The following is a 6,029-nucleotide window of genomic DNA, read 5'->3' on the forward strand; positions in this document are numbered from 1 at the left end:
CCAAAAACCACTTCTCTTCATGCTTGACTTCATAAGACGGAGTTTATGGCTTTAGAGGGGTAGATACATGATTTGTCTTATTTGAATATGTCTATCTAGACCTTGTTTATCAACTTTTGAATGCTTACTATATATATGTATGTGACATAAGAAAACTATGTGCTTTGGTTTTTCATTTTTCTGATTTTTTTTGGAATTTTGATGCACATTTGAATCTTGGTCAAATCCTAGGTTTGACCAAGATTTAAACAAGTATAGAACATGAAAATGAAAAGGGAAGCCTGTATCCTTCTTAATTAGTCACCCTAAAATGAAGTTTTTGGGAGGTTTTTGAAATTTCCATGTTTGAAACCCAAAACCACTTATCTTCATGCTTGACATCGTCATAAGACAGAGTTTAGGGGTTAGGGGGTAGATACATGATTTGTCTAGCTAGTTTGAATATGTCCAGACCTTGTTTATCAACTTTAATGCTTACTATATGACATATAAGAAGACTATGTGCGCTTTGGTTTTTCATTTTTCTGTTTTTTTATTTTATGCCCATTTGAATCTTGGTTAAATCCTAGATTGACTTCATAAGACAGAGTTTAGGGTTAGGGGTAGATATACACATGATTTTTCTGGTTTGAATATGTCTAGACCTTGTTTATCAACTTGAGTGTTTACTATATGACATAATTAAGAAGGCTATGTGCTTTGGTTTTTCATTCTTTAGATTTTTTGTCTGAATTTTTATGCCCATTTGAATCTTGGTCAAATCCTAGGTTTGACCAAGATTTAAATAAGTTTAAAACATGGAAATGAAAAGGTAAGCATCGATCCTTCTTAGTCGCTCTAAAATGAAGCTGAATTTTGGGAGGTTTTTGAAATTTCCATGTTTGAAACCCAAAACCACTTCTCTTCATGCTTGACTTCATAAGACGAAGTTTAGGGTCGATAGGGGTAGATACATGATTTGTCTGGTTTGGATATATCTACACCTTATATACCATCTTGAAAGCAAACGATATTACATCAGACCACTCTGTGCTTTATTTATTTTAATTTTTTGTGCCCATTTGAATCTTGGTCAAATCCTAGGTTTGACCAAGATTTAAACAAGTATAGAACATGAAAATGAAAAGGGAAGCCTGTATCCTTCTTAGTCACCCTAAAATGAAGTTTTGGGAGGTTTTTGAAATTTCCATGTTTGAAACCCAAAACCACTTCTCTTCATGCTTGACTTCTTAAGACATAGTTTAGGGGTTAGCGGGTAGATACATGATTTGTATGGTTTGAATATGTCTAGACCTTGTTTATCAACTTTAATGCTTACTATATGACATAAGAAGACTATGTGCTTTGGTTTTTCATTTTTCTGTTTTTTTTTGAATTTTCTGCCAATTTTGTTTGACCAAGATTTAGACAAGTTTTACACGTGAAAACGAATAAGTAAGCCTGGATCCTTCTTAGTCACTCCAAAATGTACCAATTGATAGGTGCGTTAACTTTGCTTCATGGAAAAAATAATGTCATGTAAATGAGTTAACTTGGATTTCCTACCCTTGAATCCATAGGAAACTTTGTTCTAATGCACTATAATAATCAACCGAGCTTTTACACCAGCAGGTCTGTCACTTACGTGTGGTGCCCATGCGTGAGGTCCCACACTTCAGTGAGCACAAGTCACGTGCAATGGGTACGCAAACTCCCAGCCATTTTCTTTGTTAAGAGAAGACGCATCAGGATGCGTATTGGAAGTCTGTGGGTCCTTCTGGATCCTTCGGTTGTCCCTCTCACAAAAAAACAAATCTCTCTCATTCTCGGCCTCGCTCGACTCGCTCGCTCGCTCGCTCGCACCTCCTGCTCACTGACAAACCCTGCACAAAAGTCAACATCATCACCCGAAAAAGGGGAGACACCATAATTCTCTCCCTTCTTCTCTCCTTCCGAGTGATCCCTCTTCCTCCGAGTTTCACTCGACGGGCAAACACACATGTGCTGCATAGTAGAAAAATCGACCTACGAATCTATAATTAAATATGTTAAACTAGGGTTTTGCCCAGTACTACAGATCAAGGTTCAAAAAATCCAACTACGGGGTTCGAACAACCCCATTTCTAATCCAAGATTTTTTTCGACCTCATCCAATGGCCTCAAACTATAGGCCGGGTTAGCATCTAGTGCAAGATGTGTGAGAATGTATGCACTATGTGTGCTATAACTTGTGTGTCTTTCAAATTTGAACCAAATTTGAATAAGTTTGAAATATTTGAAATGGGGCTTTTGGCTTAAACGTTTGAAACCCAAAACGACTTCTCCTCATGCTAGACTTCATAAGACCGAGTTTAGGGTTAGGGGGTAGATACATGATTTGTCTGGTTTGAATATGTCTAAACCTTGTTTATCAACTTGAATGCTTACTATATGACATAAGAAGACCATGTGCTTTTGTTTTTCATTTTTCTATTTTTTTAAGAATTTTATGCACATTTGATTCTGGTCAAATCCTAGGTTCAACCAAGATTTAAACAAGTTTCAAGCATGAAAATGAAAACGTAAGCCAAGATCCTTCTTAATTAGTCACTCTAAAATATATGAAGCTTTTGGGACGTACTTGAAATTTCCATGTTTGAAACCCAAAACCAATTCTCTTCATGATTGACTTCATAAGATAGAGTTTAGGGTTAGGGGTAGATATACACATGATTTTTCTGGTTTGAATATGTCTAGACCTTGTTTATCAACTTGAGTGTTTACTATATGACATAATTAAGAAGGCTATGTGCTTTGGTTTTTCATTCTTTAGATTTTTTGTCTGAATTTTTATGCCCATTTGAATCTTGGTCAAATCCTAGGTTTGACCAAGATTTAAATAAGTTAAAAACATGGAAATGAAAAGGTAAGCATCGATCCTTCTTAGTCGCTCTAAAATGAAGCTGAATTTTGGGAGGTTTTTGAAATTTCCATGTTTGAAACCCAAAACCACTTCTCTTCATGCTTGACTTCATAAGACGAAGTTTAGGGTCGATAGGGGGTAGATACATGATTTGTCTTGTTTGAATATATCTAGACCTTGTTTATCAACTTGAATGCTTACTATATGACATAAGAGGACTATGTGCATTGGTATTTCATTTTTTGATTTTTATGCCCATTTGAGAATCTTGGTAAAATCCTAGGTTTGTTGAGCAAGATTTAAACAAGTTTAACATGTGAAAATGATAAGGTAATTAAGTCTGGATCTTTCTCTTAGTAACTCTAAAATGAAGCTTTTGGGAGGTTCTTGAATTTACCATGTTTGAAACCCAAAACCACCGTCATACTCTGCATGGTTGACTTCATAAGACAGAGTTTAGGGTTAGGGGTAGATACATGATTTTTCTGGTTTGAATATGTCTAGACCATGTTTATCAATTTGAATGCTTACTATATGACATAAGAAGGCTATGTGCTTTGGTTTTTCATTCTTTCGATTTTTTTATGAAATTTTATGCCCATTTGAATCTTGGTCAAATCCTAGGTTCGACCAAGATTTAAACAAGTTTAAAACATGACAATGAAAAGGTAATTAATCATGGATCCTTCTTAATTAACCAGCCAGTCTAATTAAAATGAAGCTTTTTGGGAGGTTTTTGAAATTTCCATGTTTGAAACCCAAAACCACACTTCTCTGCTTCATGCTTGACTTCATATATAATTAAGACAAAGTTTAGGGTTAGGGGGTACATGATTTGTCTGGTTTGAATATGTCTAGACCTTGTTTATGAACTTGAATGCTTACTATATGACATAAGAAGACTATGTGCTTTGGTTTTTTATTTTTTTTATTTTTTATTTTATGCCCATTTGAATATTGGTCAAATCCTAGGTTTGACCAAGATTTAAACAAGTTTAAAACATGAAAATGAAAAGGTAAGCCTGGATCCTTCTTAACTAGTCACTCTAAAATGAAGCTTTAATTTTGGGAGGTTTTTGAAATTTCCATGTTTGAAACCAAAAACCACTTCTCTTCATGCTTGACTTCATAAGACAGAGTTTATGGTTTTAGAGGGGTAGATACATGATTTGTCTTATTTGTATATGTCTAGCTAGACCTTGTTTATCAACTTTTGAATGCTTACTATATATATATGTGACATAAGAAGACTATGTGCTTTTGTTTTTCATTTTTCCGATTTTTTTAATTTTATGCCCATTTAAATCTTGGTCAAATCCTAGGTTTGACAATGATTTAAACAAGTTTCAAATATGAAAATGAAAAGGTAAGCATGGATCCTTCTTAGTCACTCTAAAATGAAGCTTTTGATAGGTTTTTGAAATTTCCATATTTGAAACCCAAAACCACTTCTCTTCATGCTTGACTACATAAGACAAAGTTTAGGGTTAGGGGGTAGATACATGATTTTTCTTGTTTGAATATGTCTAGACCCTTGTTTATCAACTTTAATGCTTACTATATGACATAAGAAAACTATGTGCTTTGGTTTTCAATTTTCTGATTTTTTTGGAATTTTGATGCACATTTGAATCTTGGTCAAATCCTAGGTTTGACCAAGATTTAAACAAGTATAGAACATGAAAATGAAAAGGGAAGCCTGTATCCTTCTTAGTCACCCTAAAATGAAGTTTTTGGGAGGTTTTTGAAATTTCCATGTTTGAAACCCAAAACCACTTAATCTTCATGCTTGACTTCGTCATAAGATAGAGTTTAGGGGTTAGGGGGTAGATACATGATTTGTCTAGTTTGAATATGTCTAGACCTTGTTTACCAACTTTAATGCTTACTATATGACATATAAGAAGACTATGTGCCCTTTGGTTTTTCATTTTTTCATTTTTTTATTTTATGCCCATTTGAATCGTGGTCAAATCCTAGATTTGACCAAGATTTAAACAAGTTTAAAACATGAAAATGGAAAGGTAAGCCTGGATCCTTCTTAGTCGCTCTAAAATGAAGCTTTTGGGATGATTTTGAAATTTCCATGTTTGAAACCCAAAACCAATTCTCTTCATGCATGCTTGACTTCATAAGACAGAGTTTAGGGTTAGGGGGTGAGATACATTATTTGTCTAGTTTGAATATGTCTAGACTTTGTATATCAACTTGAATATATTATTGTACCATGTCTCCACACAGCCCAAAATGCACATATTTTCAAAAGTTTTCATGCATGAGTACTTGTAACTAGTAAAAATAGAAAGTAAAAATAGGAACCCCATGTATGAAGGATACTAAAAAGAACTCTTTCACATTTTTTGGTATAGATTATGAGTTTGCTTGGCTTCATACACAAGTGAGTACATGTCATGCAAAAATTAACACGAAATTTAGTTATCATGACCCATTTTTGGCAGGCATTGTGCATATCGCCTTGAGAAACATCTTTGCGAGCTAGTGTATTAAACGTTTATTCGCATATAATGGATTTTTTTTACTTTATTAGTGCACACAATGACAGAATCGGCCAAATGTGTATGATTTTTGTGAAGGTGCTAGAAAAACTAGATGCACTATGATGAAGCATGAAAGGAGGCAAGGGGAGGGATAGTGAAGAGGTGGGAGAGACCGAGAGATGAACCGCAAGGTAATTAAAAAATTGGGGCCAAAACGATTCCAACTTCCTAGGCATTGACCAACTTTGCCCCTCTTAACCCAACGTGGCAGTGAACCCGTATAAGCAACAACTTCCTCTTACACCGCTTCTCCGAAATGGTAAGAGAACCTCTCCAGCTTAAGTGACCAATCGACATAGCTATGGCCTTCCGACTTGGCTCTGGTCGCCGCGCGCGTAGTCCTACCACCGACGAGGAAGCGGAGCATCAGCGCCGCCTTCACTTCGTCCATCGCGCACCAAGGCATAACCCGCCCGCTCTGCACCGGCCGGTTGTTCAGCCCGCGGCGGCGCTGGCCGTGGAGCCCTCGCGCCCGCTTCCTGTGCAGGCCGATGGATGCAGAGGCAGGGATCTCCCACGCAACCCCGCATGCGACGCCCGCTCGGCCCTGGCCGGCTTTCCCGCCCGCGCATGCCACATGGTTTTCTTTG

The sequence above is a fragment of the Lolium perenne genome, chromosome 7 (assembly GCF_019359855.2).
Source record: "Lolium perenne isolate Kyuss_39 chromosome 7, Kyuss_2.0, whole genome shotgun sequence".
Classification (NCBI taxonomy): Eukaryota; Viridiplantae; Streptophyta; class Magnoliopsida; order Poales; family Poaceae; genus Lolium; species Lolium perenne.